The sequence below is a fragment of the Taeniopygia guttata genome, chromosome 25 (assembly GCF_048771995.1).
Source record: "Taeniopygia guttata chromosome 25, bTaeGut7.mat, whole genome shotgun sequence".
NCBI classification, from domain to species: Eukaryota; Metazoa; Chordata; class Aves; order Passeriformes; family Estrildidae; genus Taeniopygia; species Taeniopygia guttata.
The window spans coordinates 2,498,668-2,524,915 of NC_133050.1; the positions used below are offsets into that span (position 1 = coordinate 2,498,668).

Sequence of the window (26,248 nt, forward strand, 5' to 3'; positions counted from 1 at the left end):
CAGGCCTTAGGCTTACCCTGAGGCCTTGTCCTCTGCTAATCTAAGCTTTTAAAAACAGGCATATGTTTTTTTTAAAAGCCATCAACCTCCTTTTAATTTCAGTTTGTCTTTTTACCACAAGGAGGCCCAGCAGATCCTTGCTGAGGACCCATTTCATGCAAGAACTGGCACCCCAGACATTAAATCAATTCAAAATAAAAGGGTGGGGGGAGGCAGCAGTGAGATGGCTTCACAGGTTCAACTCTGCACTCTGCTTCTGTCACTGACATTAGCTAAGTTCCTGTGCTTGTTTTCCTGGACAATTTGTAGTCAACAGAGCTTCAGTGCCTTTGGTCAAATCAGTCTTAAGAGCAGCTTGGGGCTGAGTCGGTCATTTAGACCTGAGCACGGACTGGGGTCCAGCAAACAAAAGAACATCAGCTGCAGGCCACCCATAGAGCTTTTCCTATTAATGAGCACAAAACCTTGATTTTTGCAAACAGAGGGATGCTGGGAGGATTTTTGCACCTGAGAATGGATTTAGGAGCTGTTAGAGACATGGCCCTCTCCTATGACAGATCCCAGGTGAGCAGGAATGACCCCAGCTTATTGTGAGCTTCAAAGGAAAACAGGAACAAATGTTTTCCCACTTTTTTGGGTCTTTTCTAGGATATTTCTTTTTGTATTCCATCACCTTATTTAGCTTTTGAGTGCTGCTGGGCATTGAGAAGAGTCTATAATTGTGCTGGGTGTTCTTTTTCCCTTAGCAGTTAGTGTGAAGTTAGAACAGGGCCCTGGGCACAGGCAGTTCAGATTTGCCAATCTCCCATGCTCTTCCCTGCATTTGTCAATGTCTGAGTTTCACCAACTATTATGTTGCCAACTTGCCTAGTTCTGTTCCCATGAAGTTTATCACAGCCTTCTCTTAGGAAGATAAATAATGTTGTTATCTGAAAATCCTGCTGACATCATTTTTCTGTTCTACACTTCGTTTCTGCCTTTCTGGATAATGAATGAGTGTATTAAATGCTAACTACAGTCCAGATCCTTGGGACATACTAATATTAGCCTCCTACTGAATTGAAAACTGACAGCCTAATGAATTAAAACTCTTTGCATGGGAACAACAGTATTGACACAGGGAAAATCAGGATGACTTGTGATTTACTTGTAAGCTGAAGAAAAAATCAAACCAAAACACATCCCAAAACTTTGCAAGTGCAAGTACCTGCGATTTTCACTGAATTTAATTATGGGTCTTGAAAAAAAATAACAGGCTACGTGAGGAAAAACCAAATCTAATTTTAAAAGAGGGGGGAAACTACCTCTGTATTCCTGTTCCCTTTGCTGTGTATGGCATCACTGAACTATAAAACAGTACCTTAAGCATTTTCCCCCAGTGAAACTGCTAAAAGTGCCTTGGCTAGAATATCCTTGGAAAATCAAAGCTTGTTTAGGTATTTGATCCAGAGAGGACAAGGTAAGCATTTATAGCTAATCAAGCCTGAAGTCAAAGATGAACAAGATGAACCAAACTGATGACTATTGTAGCTTTAATCATGCTGGCAGGACATGCTGCCTTCTCAAAGTAATTTCGATTTTTCTGGATATCAGAAAAAGTCCCGCATTTCTCTGATACTTTGGTATAGTATCTGTAGTGGATATTTCTGAAAGCAAAAAATACATTTGGAATAAACATCACCAAACCACATAAAAAAGGGCAGTTTCTTAGTGTTCTGCCACTGTTATAAAAACTAATATATTAAAACTTAGATGTGTTATAAATTTCAGCAAAAAGTCTAGAGTTATTCCTGGAACTACGATACTTCAACATCTAAAAAGTGTGTAATTTATACAGCTTTAAAAACTCTAATTAGTGTCTTCCAAGTACAAATCATCTTGTTTGAACTTTGTCCCAAAGGAGAGGTAGAAGAATACAAAAAATGTTAATGAATATTCATATGCTATTGAAGTGAACCTCCTTCATGCATGAACACTATGAGGGACCAAATTTTCTTAGCACAAAAAGTGTGCTACTTCACAGAAAGTGTGCAGGTGTAATAATGCATTTAATTGAAAATTTATTGAACCAAACCTGTGTTACTAAACTAATAGGCCTTTCCATGGGAAACCATGAAGTTCTTCGGGAAATCTGACATGCTTTACTAAAGTTTTCAGTAAGTTCTATCAAAGCAGATTCCTTTACTCGGGTTAGAAGAACTTACAAAATGCCTGACATTTAAAATTACTGTCCTGTGCCTCACTATCTGCAATGAATTTGTCTCAGAGACATTGTATTTAACCTTTTTATTTGCTACAAATCTGCAGTTGCAGATTCACATCAAAGACAACTTTTTTGCTCCATAAATTAATCCAATTTTTCAATGTTGAATATTCCATTCCCCACAGTAACTTGATTGGTAGATAGCTTACCTGGAAAAGTGACCCTGAAAGGATTTTAGGAGACAAAACAGAAATCAGGGCACCTGAGTGCAGTATATGATCTGTTATAGTCTGTGGTATATTGCAGCACCTCCTGTTTTTCCACTGACATTCTTGTGAAGGAAGTGATGACTCCTTTGAAGGACTCACTGTGCATGTAAAAGAATTTAGGTTTCTTCAAGGTGGGCAGGAGGAGTTGAATTTTTAGTACTTATGTATATATTAGAATGAAAAGAAATATTTTAAATTAAGAAATGCAATTTTAGAGTTGAAATGCACACTTTCTAGTGTCTCTGTAGATGGGGAAGTCTGAGATCCTTGTTTTTTAGGTACAGAACCCTATAGATCACTGTCAGTGCTGAGATAAATCAGATCAGAAGACTTCTACATGAAGAGAATGGGAAAAATAGAAAAGATGATGGGATTTTATACATTGTCCCATGTTGGTGTTTAATGCATAAAAAATAGCAAACGAATTCAGAAGAGTGTTCATGTTTAAAACAGACTCAGAATTATTGTACTGGAATGCCTACTTAAGATTTGTGAGTTGTACATAGCATAATTTGCAATCAAGTAACCTTGAAAAGACCAAATGCACTTTTGTTAGTACTATTAACTGTATTAAACATATTCACATGCCTGCTCATAAATAGTATTCATTATTTTCAAGATGTAAGATTTCTGTGTTCTGCTAAATTTCCTAGGTGTATTTAAAGCAGAAACAAAGGTTGGGATTTTTGTTTGTTACTTGTCTTATCTTGTGAATTCTCCTCACTCCTGCATTCATTGAGTTGTTGGGTGAATAGCTCATTAATGTGATTTCTATCTGTGTACAAAGGCACAAGGCAGAAGCACTGTCATGTAACAGCTTGAAAAGACACCTACAAATAACCTCCTTTAATAAGCATAAATTTACATTAGAAAGATAGATAAACTCTGAAGTGAAAATCCGTTATTTTTATCTGGTGCAACTATTTCATAATCTCAATGTTATCAGACTCATCCTGCATAAATTAGTGAGGTCTTGGGATTTTACAGGATCTGGGAAAGTCTTGCATCTCGAATGGATTTATCCCATAGGAACAGGGATCTAAAGAGCTGCATTTCTCTGTGGGGACTGAGTTGTACCTGGTACACATTGGAAAACTCCCAGCAGCATCCCTGGCAGATGAAGCTGTGCAAAGAAAGGCAGGCTTGACTCTTATTTTACCCATTTTCTAAACACAAGAACTTGTCTCAATAACCTGAATGAACTGAACCTCCATCAATTTTAAACATTCCTTCCTCGACACCAGTAACTGCCTGCCTTAATTTTTGACATTTTCTGAATTTATGCCTTCCTTTGGCCTAATGCCTTGGAAGGAAGGAAAATCCTGCCAGGATAACCAAAATAGTCAGTTTTATATTGCTGTCAGTCCATCATTACCCCTGTAGAAAGCAGTAGTAAGGCTGAAAGGATGTTCTCATAAAACCTTCCATAGGTGTATGAAGATACAAAAGTCTAATACAGTAAATTGAATGTGATTACTGGTGGAGAAAGTGATCCAGAAATAACTGGAAAAGGACTCTTTCTGTACTCTGTAAGTCTCAAATACCCGTGTGAGGTAATGCAGTGTAACGCCTCATCCATCCTGGGATTCTCTGAGTCTTTTGCTGGCGCTAAGGGACACCAGCTGAAGTGCTGTTCCTCTGTTGTTGGTTTTTAGGTACCTTTTAATATATTGGATGCTTTACATACTTCTTTGACTGAAGTTCCTTTGCTGGAGATACTTTTCAAGGCTCTGCAGCTATGAGGGTGGAACCAGCAAGCAAATTAAGCAGAAAAAAGCCCAGCAATGAAAGCCATTGAGCTGGTCAGTCAGGAAATATATGTGCTATGATCTCAGTGAGGGGTGAGACAGACAAGGGGAGCAGCAGCCTGCCAGGCAGGAAGGAAGCTGACCATCTTTCCCAGTGATTTTTGCAGGATACTGTTCTGCTCTGCAGCGTAAACACAGACAGCATCAGTCAAAAAAAGAGACCCATCACTGTTACTCTGCTCTAAAGTTACTATTCCCAGACCACCTTCTTTGTCAACTCTAGTGACTTGCCCTTTTCATCTCCTCCTCAGCATGGTGTAGGCAACTCCCCATTCTCTTCCCAACCAGAGCTGCATCCCTACAGGAAAAGGCGTTTCGTTAAATGTATTACTAGTGCTTGTCAGGCATTCTTCAGCCTTTCAATCAAATATTATTTTATTTGAGAGGTTCAAGAGTGTGATAATGGAGAATGTTTTTCATCATTCTGCTGGGTGAGCCCTGATTATTTCAGCTTAATGAAACTGCTCTTACAAGTAAATTGTACCTAATGCATTCAGCTGCTGAAACTTCACAGAGCTGGTCCTACACTGTTAACTCACAAGTACAGACATACCTGCAGGGGTTAAGATTGGAGCTGGTTTGAGTCATCCTCACCCAGCACACTTTAAAATAACCCTCCACACCTCATTGCCTTACCATTTTGCTGAAGTTTCACCTTCTAAGTTGCATTTATTTAGAGTTGGTTTTGTTGTTTGGGTTTGGGCGCTCTTGGGGGGTGTGTTCTTTCGCTCCAAAGATAAGTTTAAAATATTTTAAATTACTCAGACATTTAAAAATATGAAATGCCTGAAAATTAAGCCAGGTGTTTCTTGTCCAGATGGTCCTTTATCAGCGTGCCATTCAAATACTTCCTTTTCTTGAACAAGGATTTAAAAGTATTTCACTGTCAACAGATCACCTAATCATATATTGACACACATTTTTCTAGCTTTATGAAAAACATATTTCCCTCAGAAATTGATAGATTTAAAAGATTTGATCAGAGTACATGTCTGGTTCCTTGGCAGTGTTTTCAGATCTTCTGACCAACCAAGTGAGTTTGTAAAATCTTTCAGTAATTCTCTCCCTTTTAGTTTCATATTCCAATAGAAACATGATCAGCACCTGGTGTTTTGTTATTTATTGCATGTATTTTGATTGCCTCTAAAATCTCCTGAAATTCTTCCACAAAAGGCTCAGCTTCTTAGGGAACAACCATTTATTGTTTGCCTATCTCCCTCCTTAAGCAGCTTATTAAAGCACTCCCTCTTATCGCTCTGTAATCACATTCTTTGTGACCAAGGCATTTCCATTTGTGTTCTTTATCAGACTTACTCAGGTGTACATTGATATGTCTGTAAAATTACCTCCAATTCCTGGCAGGTGTATCCTGCTCCCATTCTCCGGCACACCGGGAAACCCTGAGAGGAGGTGTTTGCACTGTCTGTCCTGGCAGGAGGGCTGTGCTGACTCCTATGGATCTCACAGCAGCGCAGAAAGGAAAAGTGGAGCAGTGCAGCAACGCTGCTAAGTCAGCCCCTGATGTTTTAGTGAGTCCTTCCTACCCCTGAGGTGGAGACTCCTCAGAGCACACCCTGACTGCACTGGCTGCCCCCCAGCTCAGCCTCCTCTGGCCAAAAGAAATGCTAACACAGTGCTGCAGTGCATGACTTACAATTCAAGGGAGCACACAATTCACTTGGTAATTTTACCATATAATGGAAACTGTAGATTTGCTCATCAATGTCCCCTGCCTTACTCTGTTCTTAAAACCGCTAGGTATGCACTGAAAGGTGTGTTGGATGTTTACTTGCAATACTTCACTGTCATGTTTCATCAATAGGCTTTAAGGTCCCAGCTGCACCTTGCTGATCCTTATGAAAAGAACTCAAGTCTAAGAAGTATTTGCTACTGGAAAATTATTCTTCTCACATTGAATACTCATCACCACCGCTGCTGATGAGAGAAAGGAAATAAATTCTGAGATTGCACACTCTGCTTTTAAAGCTAGGAAGTATTAGGATACAGACATTTCCTCACCTCATTCACAACACAGGCTGCAAAATACTCATTATCTACCTCTTATTTACTCAGTTGTAATTGTACTAACTGTAAACACATTGTACTCTTTAGCCATGGGCAATTTTATACATTCCTCCCTAATATCCCAGTCTTTACTGAACTTATCTTCCTAACATGTCTACAAAGAAAGCTTCCAACTTCACTGAGAGAAATAGTAAAGAAGATAAACAACCCTCAGTATTTTGGGGGGCGATTTAAAGTGCAAGAGCTTGATTTGCCAACACCTTTAATATCACACATCTTTCTAGGCCCAGCTCCTATTAACTTAAATTGCATAGTTCAGCTCTTCTCTAAATCAGACCATACAATTTCATGATCGTTAATCAGAAAATGAGTAATACACGCACAGAAGCTGCAGGGAGAACTGAACTGTCCAGCAGCACACATTCCTCTGGGATAGAAAGTGGAACAGCATTGCTGAGGTACTGATAAATAAAACACGAGCTGAATAAATAGTGCAAATAGTGCTCCTATGTAAAGAGAACGTCCTGTAGAAGTTTACTTGCTTAGAATAAATGAGAACTGACTAACTTTGGTAATACCACCTAAATTAAAGCTGGGTAAACTTTTAGCTCATGTGCCTGGACAGCAAGCTGATCTTCTGAGTAGGATTTAAGGATCTTTTAAGGATCGCCAACATGCATGTGACCTTTCTGAAATCCATTCTCCTGATGCCTATGTGTACCATGCTTCTTTCATAGGTAAGGACAATCAGATCCTTCACACATGGAGCATCACTCATACAAGGAAAGGCTGGGACAATTGGGTTTGTTCAGCCTGGAGAAGCTTTGGGGTGACTTAATTGTGGCCTTCCAGTACCGTAAGGAATTGACAAAAAAAAATAGGGAGAGGCTATTTGTAAGGGCCTGGGGTTACAAGAAGAGGGAGGGTGGCTTCAAACTGAAAGAGAGGGGTTTGAGATTAGATGTTAAGAATAAATTCCTCCCTGTGAGGGTGGAGAGGCCCTGGCACAGGTGCCCAGAGCAGCTGTGGCTGCCCCTGGATCCCTGGCAGTGCCCAAGGCGAGGTTGGACAGGGCTTGGAGCAGCCTGGGACTGTGGAAGGTGCCCAGGGTGGGGGTGGGAGTCGGTGATTTAAGGCCCCTTCTGACCGAAACCATTCTGAGATGCTGTGGTAATGAATGAACAGTTTCTCAGCATAGCTGTTAGCACCAGTGTGTCCGGGGAACATGAAGGGGGCCAGGAAGGCCAATGGCACCTGGCTTGTTCCAGCACTGCTGTGGCAGCAGGACCAGGGCAGTGACCGTCCCGCTGTGCTGGGCTCAGCTGAAGCCACGCTTCGAACCCTGTGTTCAGCTTTGCTACCCACGACATAACAGACATTGAGGCGCTGGAGCCTGGCTGGGGAAGGGGAAGGGTCTAGAGCACGACTCCACGAGACACTGGGGGTTAGGCCCGGAGAAAAGGACGTTTTTCAAACAGCCGGCGCCTGGCCATTGGCACCGCGTGAGTTCCCCTGAGGGAGGGCGGCGCGGCCCCGGGGGGCGGAGGGCGGGCGAGGCCGTGCCCAGCCCAGCCCAGCCCAGCCCAGCCCAGCCCAGCCCAGCCCAGCCCTGCCCGGCCCAGCCCTGCCCTGCCCGGCCCAGCCCTGCCCGGCCCAGCCCAGCCCTGCCCGGCCCGGCCCAGCCCGGCCCAGCCCAGCCCTGCCCGGCCCCGCCCGGCCCAGCCCAGCCCGGCCCTGCCCTGCCCTGCCCGGCCCCGCCCGGCCCAGCCCTGCCCGGCCCAGCCCGGCCCTGCCCTGCCCGGCCCCGCCCGGCCCAGCCCGGCCCAGCCCTGCCCAGCCCTGCCCTGCCCGGCCCAGCCCTGCCCAACCCAGCCCTGCCCAGCCCTGCCCTGCCCGGCCCAGCCCTGCCCGGCCCCGCCCGGCCCAGCCCAGCCCAGCCCTGCCCAGCCCTGCCCTGCCCGGCCCAGCCCTGCCCAACCCAGCCCTGCCCAGCCCTGCCCTGCCCGGCCCAGCCCTGCCCGGCCCAGCCCAGCCCTGCCCGGCCCAGCCCGGCCCAGCCCAGCCCAGCCCGGCCCAGCCCAGCCCGGCCCTGCCCTGCCCGGCCCCGCCCTGCCCTGCCCGGCCCAGCCCTGCCCGGCCCAGCCCGGCCCAGCCCAGCCCAGCCCAGCCCAGCCCAGCCCTGCCCGGCCCAGCCCGGCCCAGCCCAGCCCTGCCCTGCCCTGCCCGGCCCCGCCGCTCTTTCGCGCCCCGCACGGCCCCGCCGGCGGCAGCATGGCTCCTCCCGCGCCCGGGGCGCTGCCTCCTCCAGGCTCAACACCGACAAGGTGCTGCTCCCTTTCACCCGCGGCACCCGCATAAACTTCACGCTAGAGGCCAGCGAGGGTTGCTGCTGTTGGTGAGTGCAGGTGCTGCCGCCCTTTGTCCGTTCTCCCCCCGGCTCCTGCGGCGGCTCCCCGGCCCGCGGCGGGGCCTGACGGCTCCCAGGCAGCCGGGCCCTCTCCCACCGCTCTCACCTCGCTGCTGGCGGGTTTGGGCGGCCCAGCAGTGCGGGAGCAGGCACGGAGAGCATCCCGAAGGGGAAAGGTTGTTTGTTGTCTGTAGTGGGGGTTCAACCCGCTGGAGGGGGGCAGTGTCTGCAGGCCGGGCCCTGGGCAGGAGGTCCCTGCTTGTAAAGGAAGCTTCCCGCCATGGCTCCGTGCCCGACATGTGCCTCTCACCGCTGTGCACCCACCCACACACCCCACACGTATTCACCTGCTTCTCTCTGTACCCCACACACACACTCCACCTGCTGCTCCAGGTACCGTGCCCACTGTGCCTCCACACCCGCACTGCTCACCCTGCCGCCCCGCACTCCCGCAGTGCCACCACACACATGGCCACAGTCCCAAGTGTGCGGGGACAGCGCCCAAAGTGCTGCTGCTGTGGAAATACCCCTTCTCTTGCTGTGCTCAGTAATGAAATACCCCTTCTCTTGCTGTGCTCAGTAATGAAATACCCCTTCTCTTGCTGTGCTCAGTAATGAAGGTCCTGACAGCTCTGAGCTCAGGCTGTGGACATAAAGGAGTCATAGCTAAGTCGGGAGCTTCTCACTGCTGCTGCAAGTGTAGGTAACAGCGCCCTTAAGACTCCACCTGGGAACAGTGAAGTGGAGTTTCAAAAGTGAAAGCTTTCCCAGTTTTCTCAGTGTTGAGCACGTGGGATGTACTCCAGGAACTTCTGGCTGGGAGCCCCCTTCCTGCCTGGCACAGGGGGGAGGACTGGGTAGTGTTGAGCACAGAGGCTGAAGGCAAATCCCACAGCATGGGCAAATTTAGAAAGCTCATGGTAGTCTTCATGGTAAACAAATGTTGCCAACTCCTTGTCCTTGTAAACAAATGTTGCCAACTCCTTGTCCTTTCTGTCGAGCTCTAGAGTGGTAACTTAATCAGTAATGAGCAGGAGGTACCCACCTGAAAAAGAAGCAGCAGTTGAGGTATGTTTAGGATGATACTTCCCAATGTGCCAGATGGATGTGTGTAGCAGTTTTCAGGTTTTTTGTGTGTGGCAGTTACTGAAACACATCTTAAAGGGCTATGTTTTCATTCTCTTTGTTTCTTTGCTTGGTTGTTGTACATTTCTCAATCTCTGGGCTGGGAACAACGCTTTGGTCTGTTACAATTTTTATATTTGAGGATGCTTGTGAAGAAGAGCAGTAATTTTACCCAGAAGTCAACTAAATGAAAGTTACTAGATGAGATGCTTGTGGTCATGTAATTTAATTTTTAATGGACTGCTTTAGTGAAAATCTCATAAGTGTGGGTTTTTTCTCTTTCCTTACTCAAATTTTTGAAGGCTGCTGAGTCTTTAAAAGGGTTTGGTTTATGAGGTAAAGTACATTGCATAAAGCTAAACCCCAAAACTCATCAAAGCACTAGTAAAATCGGGGAGTATAGACTCCCTTTCCTGTTTGCCAGTGAGCTGTGAGATGATGCTGGGCTGGCTGCAGCCATTCCTGCACATGCCAGGTGCTATCCTGCTGTCAGAAGCATGGAGATCTCTGCTAATCTCACTAAAGTCTTCAAATGAAAAGATGTAAGATTGTTCTCCAGAGACATGCCATATTTTATCTACATATCTCTAATGGAAGTGATTTTTGTATACTTCAGAGCATGTTCCATTGGTGCTGTTTGCCAGTATACAATGGCTCATATCCCTCATGCAAAGGGGCCTCAACATCCTTTTCCATCCTCTCCCTCTGCCCTTCAGAGATGACTTTTGGCTGAGAATTCAGGAAATTACACCTAATTCACCTTCTGTGTGCTGTCATCTTCTGTGGCTTGTAGAATGAGCATTTATTGACTTCTGCTTTGCAAGGCCTGGCAGGATGTGGGTTGTGAAACTCGACGTGTGCTCGGCAAACCCTCCGGAGGAAGGAGCCGTGTGTGTGCCTGAGCAGATGCAGCAGTTGCACCCGGGGCTCTCTCCCTCTGCATCCTTGTCCTCGCAGGCCTGGAGCTGTGGGGGGACAGAAGGAATTGTGTCTGGAGGAGCAGCAGCACAGCCACTTGCTGACACCTGTGCTTCCTGTCTGAAGGAGCTGTTACTGGAGAGGGGCTGTCGAACTGACCAAGTTAGGGAGTACCAAATGCACTGGCTTGGGATGGAGTGACTCTTCCTCACATTTGGGAAATGATAGGTGTGTTTGCATGCATGAAAGCAGGGGTTTGAATGGAAATGGTCAGATTCAGGCCCTCTGTGTCTGGAGAGGGGACTGGGGGTTTGGGATATGGGAGATTGTGGCCTATGGGAGCTGTTCTGGTTGTACAGCAGCATCTGATAGCTGCTTGACACCTTTTGAAGGTCTGCATTACTCATCTCAAGCATTCAGAATTCAAAGGCAAGTGTCCAATTTCCTGAAAGATCAGTCTATAGCATGTTGTGACTTTACTTTTTCCCAGTTTCCCTTTCAGCCTTCAAGTTTACGTCTGAAAGTAGGATATTTTCAAAGTGATTGTAGTGGTGTCTGAGAATTGCACTGATTGAGAGGAAAAAGGTCAAGTTCTGTCATCATCCCAACAGACTGGGAGTAATGGTAAAGTTACAAGCATGGCTCTAAAGTATTTTCTGGATTTCAAAATGCTCATGCCTTCTGGAGTTTGGGTTGCCTTTATATTAAAATTATTTTTTGGAAAAAGCTTTGTTTTCAAAGCAGACGGTGTTTCCATCTGTTAATATTGTACGTGGCACTATTTTCAGGCATAAAATACAGTCTGTGCAGATATATTTAGCATTTCTATTGCATCTGTATTTGTCTTTTAACCACCTTAATCCATAAATTGCACCTGAAAGAATGAAAGCATTCAAAAGCAGAATTTTCTCCTTGAAACCTGCCATACCATAATAACATTTTTTGGGGAAGGATGGGAACACACACACACACAAAAAAAAATATTCCCCCCAAGGTAGGCTCCATGGCTGGGTATTTGTAGCAGAAATTATCTGCAGTGTACAAATATGTTTACATATTTCATTGTTTCATGGAGCGTAGAACTGAGATACATGGTGAGGGCTGGTGGAAATGAAGAGGAGTTTATTGCCACCTTAATGAAAGGTTTGTGTGTGCTACTGAAGCCCTCACTGAAGGAGTTGTAATGAGGTAATTGCCATGGGAGAGGAGCTGGTGGCACAACAGTAAAGGGGGAGATGCAGTGGCTGAGTGGTGTTGGAGCTGTGGGATGCGCAGGTACTTCCAGAGAGCCCAAGCTCACTGCACAGTGCTGCTGTCACAGTAGTTGGCTGGCCAAGCTCATTTTCCAGCTCCTTACCTTGTCGTGTTGTTGTTATAGATTGATCTTACTTCTCCGTCTGCTGGCTTGTGTGCTTTTAAAAATCTGTATCAGTAGTGTTGTTCATTGAGATCTGTTGCTTTGCTCTAAGACCAATAGTCTCATCCCTGGTAATGTGGGAGTTGTGTTGCTTCCTGGATCACCTCTTTTACCACAGGTCTAAAAAACCTGTCTGACTGTCACAAAAAATGTTTTGTGTGAGCTATTGTTAACTTCCGTATTGTGAAGTGACATCTTAAATAATGTTTGTTCTCCCTCTCCCTGACTCACCTGGCTGTGCTTTCCCAGCAGGGCTTCAAGCTCTTGGAAGTGCCAGCAGGAGCTCAGGACTGGTTTGAGGTGTGCTGGGTGGTAAAGTGAGAGGGGCTGTGCTGCTGTGACTCAGGTGTGTGTGTTACCTGAGAGTGTTGGCTCAGAACCAGAGCAGGGGGTGCGAGTCTGTGGCAGAAGTGTTCTGACAGAGCCCAGGAGGCAGAAGAAATAATGTTGTTTCTCTTAGCTGATGTTTGAATATCAGTGCAAGTTTACTGTTGAAAAAAGCTTTTTCTCAGTCTGAGCATCACTTGCCTGCTAAGGCAGACAGAAGGACTAGGGACTTGTTGATTTTGGGCAATATTTCATTGCTGAACACCCATGAAATAAATGTTCTAGACTTTTGCTCTCTTTTTAGTCCCAAGAGTGGCTATATAATGTCCCCAGTGTATTGGTCAGTCCAATCTTCCCAAACTCTTGGAGTCTTCTACTGCTCAGTTCCCGCTGACTGCATACCAGCCCAAATGCCCAATAAAATTCTAAAAGATCAGATCAACTGACAGTCGTAGTGCAGCTCCACAGAGGTGGATTTTTGCTGGCTCAGTCAGCTGAGTTTAGTCTGAAGAGCTGACAGAACAGTATAAAACACTGGAGCAATAAGAATCAACAGAGAATTGCCAGGGAGAGAAACAGGAATAAGTGCCTGATCCTTGAACCAACTGATGAATAAATGACGTATAATCTAGTGGGGTATTGATTGACATGTGGTGTTACAGAACAGTCAATAAAGAACACAGGCCTGGGTTTGGCTAGATGTGTGGCTACAGTCTTGGCACATGGCTCTGTGTCTGAGGCCCTGGAGGGGATGGAAATGGTGAATGAAGCACAGACTGACAAGAGGACTGGCAGCCTCTTTGTTGGTGCCATTCATTCCTCAGCAAGTAGGATTTTTCTCTGAGGGAAATACAAACTGGGGACTTTGGTGAGCTTTTTTCCCCTTCCCTCCTCAGTCTTCCTTCGGGTCCTTCCTCCCTGCCTTGCTGTTTCTTACAGGCGCTGGCTTTGGGATCCAGAGCAAGTGCCAGAAATGCTTCCCATTGCTGGCTTCTCAGGATCTAATTTTGCCTTCTGACAAGCGCAGCTCTCAATGTCACACACACTGACACGCTGCCGAAGAGCTGCTGTAGTTGGCAGAGGATCCAAATTGTGGGTTTTGTCACTTAAAGCTGAAGATTCTTTTTCTTGCCCATCTAGGACCCAGTAGTGATCCCAGTGTAGTGCTGCTGTAATCCCCAGCCTGGCTGATTAATGCCTTTGCCTCTCTGTGCTTGGCCCTGCATCCAGGTAGCTGTAAGCAGAATGTGCTTCTGATATTGCTGAATGATAGAGGGGCCATCAGATACTTCCTGTGTTCTGCTGGAAAAAATACTTATCGAGCAGATAAGTGGTTTCATAATCCATATGAAACCAAGCCTCAGAAAGGCCCACTGGAGTAAAATTTCTATTGAAAAAAAAGACATTCAGGTGATATTCTACCTCTTAAACTATTGCTAGAAGCCAAATAGTGTTTAATCTCAGTTTCTCTACTGCAGTGACTGGCTTTTAGCTGTAAAAGCATGAAAGTTCCTTTAAAATTGGAGAGTGTATGTTTGCAGTTAAAATTTAATTTTTGTTGATGCTTTCCTAGTCTGAAAAGTATCCTGTAATTAGATTCCATTTTACAGCACTGCTATTAGTGCAAATCACAGTGGTTTTGTATTACAATTCATAGCCAGATATTAAAAGAACAAATACAAACCACAGTGAAACCTCTGTTGTGTTGTAACCACAATCAATACCAGACTGTAAGAATGCAAAATCCTCAAATTAATAACACAACATCTAATGGCAGAGAGTATTAAGCAGTGTAAAGAGCTAAATAAAAGTCAATTTCTTACATATAATTCTTATTTAAAAAAACCTGCATGCAGACCTAGTCACATGCACATGCTCAGCTTTAAAAGCCAACCAGGCAAGTACAGGAAAAGCCTTACTTGTTGTGAAAGCTTATATTTTTAAAGAAACTTGCTAAATGTTGGAAAAGTGTTTCATGGTTGCCTGGGAACAGCAGAACAGAAGTAAAATAGCTAATTGCTCACTTTTAATCTCTCAAATAGATTTTAATTTTTTAGAGTAAAGCTGTGTGCTATTAATACAGAAAATAATATTATTTTAGAAACAGTGTAATCCCTATTAAAGATATGCACATATTTGTGTACATTGTTTAGGTATATAGACTAGATATAAACAAACAATTTTCAGGTTTAAGCTTTCAATTAGTGTTTCAATTGCCCATTGCCTACTGCTGTGGGCTGTTTTTTCCTTGATTAGATAAAGTACTTTGAAATTCTGGGTCAGCAGTTGATATTGTAGTTTCAAAATCCTCTAAAACTACTCCTTATGGAAGCAAAATACTGTTGGGAGCTTAAGGTTCGAAATGGGATTTGCAGTTTTCTTGCAGTGGCTACGAGCAGAGGCCCGTGCTCACCCGGGCTGCAGCTGTTAACTCTCAGATAATTCAGTGCGCTGTGATGTGTTGTTTTTCAATAGATACGATTTTAGTTAAGGAGAAATTCAGTTTTTTGCTGGTGTGGATTTGTTGGTTGTGCCATTAAGAGAAGGAGGTGAAACCTGTGTCTGGGAACTCAGTCATACGTGACATTGCTGTTTGTTTGGAACTCCCATCCTGCTCCTTGCTGGGTTAGAGAATTTTCCCCACACATCCCAGGTAGGCATTTTTGTACATCTTCCAGAGAAAAAGTCCAAGCCATCCAGCTTCCCCAAATTACAGGGGGGAATCCAGTGCCCGGTTTAGGTTGCATTTACCAGAGAGCGCAGCTGTCTGCTCTAGAAGTTTTCATCAGAGCTGTGCTATCCGGAGGAGCGATTCCCGAGCAGCTTTGTCACCCATCAGTGCTTGCTTTCATTGTTTTAATCCTTCAAAGGGCCCGTGTGAGCGGATCCCGGGCACACAGCGGGGGCTGTTCCGGGCTGGGTTCCCGAGCAGCTCCCGGCGCTGCCTCTCTCCCTCCCTGGCTCTGGGCTGGGACGGCCCCGGCACAGCCCGGGCACGGGGCTGAAGGGCCGGAGTGACTAGCAAGGGCTTTGGCTGCCGCAGCACTTCACTGGCTCTGCACTTACCCCTCAGATGTGCAGTGCTGCTAGCTCAGATTTACTTTGAAGAGGCTTGGTTTTTAATAACTCTTCAACTTTTGTTGTTGTTTTATCTTGACGGTTTTGGTACACTGGAAGGGAACGCTGGGCTCCACTAAGTAATACCCTGGGCCTGCTCCATGGGTTTCGGGGAAAGTTGATTGATTCCATGGTGGAGAGAATGGTGAGCTTGCCTGCCCTGCCTCTGGCCTGGGCTTTCCCCATCCTCGGCCCATGCTTGCCTTGGCTGGGGTCCTTGAGGAGCTGCTGCCATCCGCTCTTCCCAAAGGCAGCGGCTGGGCACGCAGCAGGTGCCGGGTGAATTGCTGGGATCCGTGTGCTGACAGCTCCCCACCCGCAGGACGTCCACGCGGCCGGAGGCGGCGAGCATCGAACCGCTGGGGCCGGCCGGCTGCCTCTGCTCGCAGAGAGCGCTGGTCCAGGCGCGCTCCTCGCAGCCCACGCGCCTCACCACCATCATCTCCGCCGAGGACACGCGTGAGTCTGAGCTAACCGCTGCTTCTCGTGCCCGTCCTGCCGTGCTCCGCCAGCAAAGCTGAGATCTGGAGCTGCACAGGCGCATTTCACTTCCTATGCACAGTCTTTTAGGCTTTCCATCGCCGTGGAAAAGTAAAAAGTTTTAACTTCTGTTTGCCTCAGATAAGTGTTAATTACTTTAATGATACACCCAGGAAAAAATGTAATTCTTAAAACCCCCACCCCCAAAAATCCACCAATAGAGGGGGTGATTAATAAATATAAATATTAATTATATATTAATAAATATATATTATTTATTAATATTAATATATTAATAAATATAAATATAAATATAAAAAAGTGTTTAATAAAAATGACTAGCGCAAATTCAGATACTTAGTATTTGAAAAGCTGGAAGTTGCTTTTGTGTCTGTCATACAATATACCTGGTTAGTTTTTATAGTGAGAGAGAGGCAAAGCCGGATGGCCAATTAAATGCTGTGCAGTCACTAACTGAAGGAGTTTATGGGCCTTTATTGTCTGTGGGTGAAAGTCATCTCTGGGACATGAGAGCACTGTAGCAACTCTGCATAAGCACTCCCAGACAACACCTGTACCTGTCAGTGTAAATGGAGATCAGAGTTTCTGCAGATTTATTCTGCAGTTCAGTGAGGAAGGGAACTGTTTTTCTTGCTTTCTGAGCCATGTTTGACCATGAGTTTCTTCATGAAGGTCATGACCAAGTTTCGGTTCCTTCAGTGTCAGTGCCTTGTGTCACTGGCTAAATTTGAGGTGCATCTTAACTTATCATTGTTCTTGATGAGCACATCCAGTGTTGTGCTTTCTTGTGCTCTTTCTGATGTCTCTTCAAGTGACTGGACAAGTGCTTCGCTGTGATGCCATCGTTGATTTAATTCATGGCATTCAAGTTGTGTCCACAATGAGAGAGCTCTACCTTGAGGATTCACCGCTGGAGCTCAAAATTCATGCTTTGGATTCAGAAGGTAAGAGATCTGCTTGTAGGAAATTAAATAGATATTGAAAGTTCTAACTGTCTGATACATGCACTAGCTTTATTTGTCACACTGTTGATTGTTTGAAGCCAAGTGGAGAATTTTAGGGAGTTTCTCTGGATCATACCTGGTGAAGTTGTCTGTTCCATTTTTCTTTTGAGCTGAAGTAGTCTAAAGAATTTTGCAAAAGGATGTTTTTGTGAACAGTCAGGTATCTGACAGGAGGTTCCGAGGTGATGTTTGAGACCAACCACTTATTGCTCAATCTGTTTAACTACTACACAAACACTTCTGGGACACACCATTTAGGCTTACAAGAGTCAGTGCATTTGTGAATGCATTTGTTATTTAATAGGAGCAGAAAACTTCTGCTTTTTGTAGCATCAGAAAAAGAGCCATGATCTGATATGAATTCCATGCTTACAACAATCAAGTTTTGTGCACACACAACACTCCAAGCAAGGGAGTTTTAGAACAGCTACTGAAGGGAAATAATGTGTCAAGCGGCTATAAAAGGTGGAATTAACTGTTTTGGTTACTGTGCCCATCCCACCTGTGTTTGTAAACTCTGAATGTCAGGTGAAGTATGGTAATATGGTGATATGTTAATAATGAAAAGTAAATTTGTTTTTGTCCTATGTGCAGTGCTGGATTTGTGGCTTGGTGTTGTGCAGATTCAAGGGTACTTCATGGTTCTTCTTGTAGGGATAAAATAGAGAAATTTCCCAGGGAAATAGGTCATGGTTTATGTTCCAGGAAGACTCTATGCTCGTTCTCTGTTTATATTTTAATCTGGTTGTTTGATTTGTAGGAAACACTTTCAGCACTTTGGCAGGGTTGGTGTTTGATTGGACATTGGTGAAGGACCCAGAGCCTGATGGCTTCTCAGATTCCCACAACACTCTACGGTAATTTCCTTTGGTCTCAAAAGTTGGTTCAGTCTGATGCGTAAAAAATACTTCCCCACATCTAGCCAGTTTACTGAACTGGTGCCTAAAATGATAATGTTAAGGGTCAGTTGTTTCAGTTTGGGTTTTTTTAACCTACTCAGCAGCCTGGGCACTTTGTTCTCTGTTTAATTTAACTGATAGTGTTAGTGAGCAGCTCTGGTAGCTCCGATGCCATAATTAGAAATAAACAGATGCAGTTGTTATCTTTCTGAAACATCTCATGCAGAAGGAAGATTTACCAGTAAGATTGTTATCTCAGGATTTCAGCAGAGTTTTATTTTTCGCTTTTGAAGGGAAAAAAGTCACTTTCCATTTCAGAAAGGAGCTCTCTGAGCCTTAAGAGTTTCAGGTGTCAGTGGACACTTAGTTCTGGTGTTGAAATAGGAGGATTCCTTGTGGGGAAACCAGTTCTCCTACAGAGCAGAATGGTTAACAGCCGACTTCCATCCTCCACCTGACACTCCAAATACGCTGCAGGTGGGATGGGGGGAGCCAGCAAGACTTTGCTCCTGGGCAAACACAAACTAATTTTGCAGCCTTAGAGAAGCAGCATTGGCTGGGGAAAGCCTGCTAAGCCCATAATACACCTGAAGCTGCAGGTACAAGTGAGAGCCAGAATGAATAGCTTAGTGGGACTGGATATCCCAAGTCCTGGTACATATGGAGCTTTTTTTGTCAGTATAACTATTTGCTGATGTGATTTTAACCAAACTAATATTGATATATTCTCTACTGTTAGCATAACTATGATACCATAGAAATGTTCTACAAGTGGTACAGCTTTGCAAAATAAATCATAAATTGTCAGGAATATGTTAATATCCATAACTGTTCTCCATATGGCTCCACTGGTTTTTCTCTGAACGTGAACATGAAGCCAGGCAGATCATGTGCATACAGAAGGTGACACCATGTGAAATATGCTCCTCTTTCCAAAATTTCCTGTCATTTGCCCGTTCATGGCAAATTCCTTCCCTCTCTTTTGCCACTTTTCACTGAAATTTCTAACAGTTACTACAGGTTTTCTGCTTGCAGACTATTTTCATAGTCATTTGTTAAATACGTCCTGGCTTCTTGAGGGAGGTCAGAGTTGCATTCTGGGTTTGTTGAGCTATTGCTTTTATAAACATAAGCTTTGGGTCTTGCACATCAGTTCTTTTACAATATAGAGGGTTTTTGCAGTCTCACCTACTGAACAAACTGGAGAGGTAATTGTAGACAACATGTGCAGTCTTGTGATAGCTCACAAGCAAGCTTCAGACAAACTTACCTTTCACAGAAGTTAGCTGCAGATACCTCAAAGAATGAGTAAAATTGGGATATCTGGTCCCAGGCAAGTATCTTAAATCGGCTTAAAAATGGAAGTGGCTGGGAGTAGATGCTGGTGGTGTTTCTCTGTGGGTAAACAAAGGTTGGTTAACAATTTTCTGTTCACTTTGTGATTCACCTTTCAGTATTCTCAAGTTCTTAGAATCCACTTACATCCCACCTTCCTATATATTGGAAATGGAAAAAGTTGCCAAGCAAGGAGATACCATTCTGGTGTCTGGAATAAAAACAGAGAGTTCTAAATTAAAGGCAAGACTTCAGGAAAGCATCTATAAGGTAAGATTTCTGGATGTCAGAGGGGAGGACGTATTTCTGAATGTGTGAATGAGCATCTGTTTTTCTATAGTCTCCAAAATGATCTTCATATCGACATGAATTTTTTCTTCATTCTTGCACTGTGTGCACAGAGCAGATCTCTGTACCATTCACTGCCCCTTGCATTTTGTTGTGACAAAAGTCAAGATGAAACTAAAGAGCCAAATAATAAAAATAAAATTACAGCAAATAATGGTTTACACTTCTAGATTCTAAATTCCTGCTTCATGGTCTGTTTTAAACAAATGAGCTCTTTTTAATGTGGGGTTGTTTTTTTTTTTTTTTTCCCCTCTATCAACAGAATGTACAGCCTTCAGAAGTCAGATTGCTTATTCTGGAAAACATATTTTTAAATCCAACATATGACATTTATCTTCTGGTGGGAACATCAATTCAGTACAGAGTTCAGAAACAGAGGCAATGGAAGATCACAGGTTTGTTCTATTCTCATTTATTTTTATTTTTTAATGCTTTGTGTGAATTTTTAACAGCTGAGAAATTTTTAATTGTGTTTAAACTACTATGTTAATGTTTAATACTGTTTTCCTAAGGCACACAGTGATAGAGCTGTTTAGTTCTTTCTGTCAAAAAAATTGTGACTCTTAAGAATATACTCTTGCAGATTTGTCAAGGATGTGGAGACAAGGGTAACTTAAAATGAGAGCTAACACTGTGATTTTAGTTGTTGACAGTCACTAAGGAATTGACTGACTTTCTTGCTTAAATCAAATTTAGATTAGTAACTTTTCTAACAGAAAATGTTTTATTGGCAAATGGATTTGCTCCACAAAGTGAAGCCTTTATAAATGTGGGTTATCTGGCTTTATGCCCATTTCAAAATGCAGTGCCTTGAGTTTTCTCTCCTTTTTTCCCTTCTGTCTTTTTATTTTGTTTGAAGCTGGAAATCACTTGAATGTTAGGTCGAAATACTGAGATGACATTAGTTGGGAATTGCAGTTTCACAGACATACAATTTGCCAAGAAACTCGTTTTGTGTGTGTGATGTCAGGACAGAAGTGCTATTTTTACAAGCCACTAGAAGTATTGATTTCGTATGTGCACTAGGCATCAGTAAAAAGTAATCAGCAATAATTAGCAGCAGATAGCCACTGCCACACCTGCTTTTATTGTTTCCTATGTTTTGTTTCACGTCCAGAAACAGCAATGCCATCAGAGCAGTAGGAGCTGCAGCTCCAGAACAACATCCTCCATCCCAAGGGACATCCCTCCCCACCAGTTGCCAAGCTGGACCAGGCAACATCCACTGTGACTACATTGCAGCAGGGCCAAACCAACCTCATCCTGGTGCACAAGAGTATCCTTTCTTGGGAACGCTTCTCCAGCCACCACTCTGTGGCAGGAGACAAGCTTTCCACCCTTGGCAACACGGAAGGATCAAGTTATCCTCATTTGTGTCGAGTCTGGAAATCAGGAGCTGTGGAAAGCAGCACTGCTGTGAATTCAGTCTCAGCACAGCTGTCTGATGCCTTGGAATGCTTTACCAAATTAAGTTGGCAAAAGATCACTTAAATCATGTCTGTTCCCCTCAGTCACTGTAGAAATGTATGGGGCTTTATTTAATGTTTACATTTCAGTCCTTATATTCTCTAGTGAGATCTCTCCAAAGTGCTCGCTGTCCTGCAGTGAAGTGGGGAGAATGTTTATTTGCAGTGCACACTTAGCTTTAGAATAGCCAAAGAGGCTTGAGGAGTGCCAGGAGAATGCTGCTCTTGGCTTGTGCTGAACCATGTGTTCCTTGACTGAGCCGCAGGTATCCGCACGCAGGGTGTGTCCTGGCTGCCCAGCAGCACTGTCTGTGTGGTAGCTCCTGCATATTTGGGTTGGTACTGCTGCAGTCTTCTGATTGAATAATGCAATTTCTGGCCTTGTTTCTGTGATTTTCATGCTGTATCTCCACGCTTCCGTTCAATGTTAGCTTTCACAGAAAAGGAATTTTATTCATAAAAGTAGCTCAATGTGAAATAGGTTTTATGTACTTTCTTTTATCTCTGTAGTCAGCAGTTTAAAATAATGAATGTTCATCTGCAGAGTGTGGGCACCAGAAGCAAAATGCTTTTCTCCATTAGATAAAGAGGCTGTTGTTTTGTGCTGTTCAATATTTCCTGTTTTGCAGGATTTACAGTTCATCCAGGTGACAGATGGGTCCTGGAAACGGGCAGACTTTATGAAATTACAGTTGACATGTATGATAAATCAAGCAATAAGGTGTATTTATCTGATGTAAGTTGAAATGTTTAGATACTTTTCTGTGACTGTCTCCTAAATCCTGACTTGCTTTGGAATTGAGTGATTTCTTATTTACATTGAGACAGGACAGTGCAAAGCTTGTTGTTTCTTGCCTCTTCATTTTTTCATTTGTTTTGTTGTTGTTACTTTTTAAAAACAAAGCACTCTGGGTGATTCATGTGAAGTTATTGGAGTCTGAAGTGCTGTAGAAAAAAAAATGGAACTTGGGCAATGTCTTTCAGGTTGGATGGGGCTTGGAGCAACCTGAAATCACCCAGTGCCACCCCTGCCATGGGCAGGGACACCTTCCACTGTGCCAGGCTGCTCCCAGCCCCAGTGCCCAGCCTGGTCTTGGACACTGCCGGGGATCCAGGGGCAGCCACAGCTGCTCTGGGCACCTGTGCCAGGGCCTCCCCACCCTCACAGGGAAGAGCTTCTTCCTTAATTCTATATACTAGGTACCAAATACACATAGTTCTTAAACTGCAGAGGAAACGAAATTTAGATAATTCAGTTGCAACAAGAAAAATTTTATTGAATTACTGCTTTTGAGAGTATTTGATCTAGGGGAATATTATTTTATTTCCCCATAATTGCTTTTTGGGATACAGATCTGAGTTTGAGCTAGAGCTTAGTAGTCTGCCTTTGAGACAGTATATTCATGTGTTCTTTTGTGTTGAAGAAGGAAAAAATTAGAAAAATACTGTAAAATATGAACTACTTAGTGGTATAAATATAGGTACTTTCATGTTAAATTACATTTAACATGAAATTTAAAAAGAAACTTTCTGTGTAGTTAATGTCTCTAAAGGTAAAATCTTACTGAAAGACTGAAACTTCCACAGGGAGAGTTCTAATCAGTTTCAGCAGTGTGTCTTTGAACTGTGTTATTAAACAGTTTGCTTACTGACTTCTTGTTGTATGTTTAGGGCTTTCTGTCCTCCACTGACGTCAGTACCTGTGGCAATTTCTGTTTCATGTTTTGGTTTTAGAATATCCAAATTACTACAGAGCTGTCCGGAGAACACTTTGAGGTGCTGCAGTCCTCTCTGAATGGGTCCTATCATTATGTGATGGCTGTAAAGGCAGGTCAGACCACAATTGATGCTGCACTGACATCAGTAGTTGACCAGGTGTGTCTTTGTGAAAACTCCTCTGCTTCACTGGCAGGCCTAAAATTAATTGAGCTGTGCAGTAGTGACTTCCTAGCAAAAGGAAACCTAAGAATTACGTGGGTCTGAGCTGTCTTTGAACAGATTAAGAACCAAATTCTAAAATCCTTTCTTCATGAAAACTGTCAGTTGAGTCAAAAGAGGATTTGCTTAAATTAAAGACTGTGGGATTTTGCTCCCGAGCATGTGGCAAACTCCTGTTAGGGCAGTGGTGCACGGCACTGATTTCTTTTCTTGGGGCAGATCCTTGTGCTGGGCAAGGGGCCTCTCACAAGGCTGAGGGAATTTTACACTTTATTGTGGTAGGATCATCACTCATACCCTGACCTTGTTCTGCAGTCAGTTACATCGGGGAAGTTTGCTATCAATTGGTAAGTGACCTTAAACTCTGGAATGACAATTTGCCAAATGTATCAGCCTGCACATTTCTCCAAATTAATATTCATTAACTTTCTGCTGGTTGGGCAGGCTGCTGAATGTATGGCTAACTAGGGCACGTGGTGTGGAAGTGAATTGCTTTTGCTTGAAAATTAAACACTTGAACCCATTTGCTGTAAAATCAATTTAGTGATTCCTTGAGCAGGATTTAGTAGCTCCTTCAATGTGATACACCTCAGTCATTTTCTGTGTCAGAGATGTTCTCTTCAGTGGAAGAACATCCCTTGAGAGTTGTTCTTCCCTCAGAACTGCAGCAACACTGTGTTGTGCCAGAGGGTCGTAGCACTGCAGTGACAGCAGAGCTGTGAAGGCCAATGTTTGGGAGGGAGGGCTGAGCAAGGGCGCTTTCAGGCTGAATTTTGTACACAGTGGGATGAGCAAAGAGTAAATATAGGTGTTGAGCCTCCAGATTGGTTCTCCAAGGGAGGTCTCAAAATAGGAGCAATGAAAGACTATCTTTTTTCTTGCCTTTTAAATTAATGTGGGCACCTGGATCTTCATAACATCAGCGCTCATTTAGTACAGTGGCACACCTTGCTGCCAGGAGCTATTTGCTCACTAGGAGCTCTGTTCATAAGTGGTCCTAAATAGTTTTCCTTCCTCTCTGAGGTGTTTTCAAGGACATGTCTGTACCTAAGGACTAAACATTAACTCTGGGAAGCTCTGCGGTGCCATTTATAACACCGTGGTTTTGCACTTTGCAGGATGGAGGTGTTCATACCTTACCAGTTCCAGTGAGAAACCAGCAGGATGTGGAGATCTATGTTCCAATATTGCTTGTACCCAGCATTCTGATGTTTCCTTGGCAGCCAAAAGCAGGAGCCTACCAGTACACCATCCAGGTATGCCAAAGAAGTACCCAGCTGCTGGGTGTGTAACTCGGGCAGGCACACTGAGGCCTGACACCACTGAGCTAGGGCTGACTGTGGATACTTCAGGCACAGTGGCATCCAAAATGTAACTTGGAGGAACTTCATGGGACGTTAGTTACAGGAGTTAATATACAGTTTTAAAAAAGCACCAAGAAACCAACAAACATAAAATCCCACTGACTTCTACCTCTTGTCTTCCCTTCCTCTCTCCCTCATGCATGCACCACACACCTATGCCTGGAATGGTTGGGAATTCCAGGAGCATCCCATATGCAAAGATCCACAGCAATCATTAGAGGCTGCCCTTTGCTGGCAAGGATGGGAAATACGAATGGGAGTGTGAAGTGACTACAAAGAAGGGCATGACAAGTTTAATTAGCATCACTCTGCCAGCCTTGGACATCAGTATTCCTCACTGGCCACACGCCTTGTGCTCCTAATACAAAGTTCCAGGGAGGCAAAGGCCACAGCTTATTTACAGAAGGGATGATTTCCATGTTTACTAGGTGTGTCTTTGCTCCCAAGTTGTCGGTTATTCCTTTTGCTTCATGAAGCAAATGGTTTGTATGCCAGTATCCAGTATCTCCAGTCCAAGTAGGGAAAAGAAAGTTGTGCTTTCTCAGCCCAGACTCTTATCCCAGGCCAGTGATACCCAGACCCTGCACTCAGGTGTTGGATGCACAACTCCTACCTCTCCCTTTTGGCATAAAGTAGTGCTCAGTGTCGGATCTGTGTTAAGTAAACTATATGCAAATAGGCAGCAGGACACTTGGTGCCAGGCTCTTCTCCCAGGTAACAAGGGATAGGATGAGAGGAAACATCCTCATGTTTAGATTGGATATTAGACAAAGTTTTTTCACAGGAAGAGTTGTCAAGCCATGGCACAGGCTGCCCAGGGCAGTGGTGGAGTCACCATCCCTGAAGGGCTCAAAAATTATGGGGTATGGGACCTGAAGACAGTGGTGGACTTGATAATCTCAGAGGTCTTTTACAGCCTTTCTGATTCAGTGACTCCATGGAGAGAATCAATCTCACAGGATTAAATTGCATTCTCCAGTGTAAGTCTAAGGGCAGCTACACTGAGTTAAGCCCTGCATAACTCTACTTGTCTGTTCTGTGGGATTAGTTTGGTTTACTTCATGCTATTCCTGACCACACCAGCAGAGTGTGGTAAAAATTCTTAGTACTAAATCTGCATTTGCAGTGCGTCATAATTCTGCTGGAGTTTTCCCAGTAAAGGAAAGGAAATGTGGTTTTGTTTCCTACCTCTTTCACGGTTCTGTTCTCACCTTATCTTGCATATATAATGAAGTATTTCACTAGAGAACATTCCTTCATGGTACTGCAATAATTTTCTTGCTGTTCTTACTTTACTCTGATGTTTTTCTATAAAAACATAGAAACCTTTTTCTCCCAAGATTTAAATTTTGCTGAAACTGAGACCTTTCTTCTGATCTCTAGATTCCACAATACAACTGGTCAACAGCATACACACAGCTCAACTGTTCCTGCCTCTCCATCAGAGTTTGCCTCCCACTGCATAGCTTCAGTCAGGCTATTTCAAATGGGTGAATAAAGTTTTTCTGAAAATAAATTGAAAGGGATTTTTGGATCTAGCCAAATTCTGTTTATAGCTGAAGTAACTCGCTCCAGAAGGTACCAGAATGCCTGGCAGGTTTTCCTTTGGCAGCTATCTGGTTTGTTGGGGGTTGCTTTGTTCATATTTGTGCCAATGAGATGGTTTCTGTTGCCCTCCTTCGGCGCACGCATGAGAGGTGCAGTGCAGCTGTGCGAGGTGGGCACCTGGAGGTTCCTGGGGAGGGCACTGCTCCCAGGTAGCAGTGTGGAGCTCCCT

General features: G+C 44.1%; 1 pseudogene; it reads left to right on the plus strand.

Moving 5' to 3' along the window:
- The window catches only part of LOC140680547 (nuclear pore membrane glycoprotein 210-like), a 72,994-nt pseudogene that overhangs the window by 29,033 nt on the left and 17,713 nt on the right, over positions 1-26,248 (plus strand).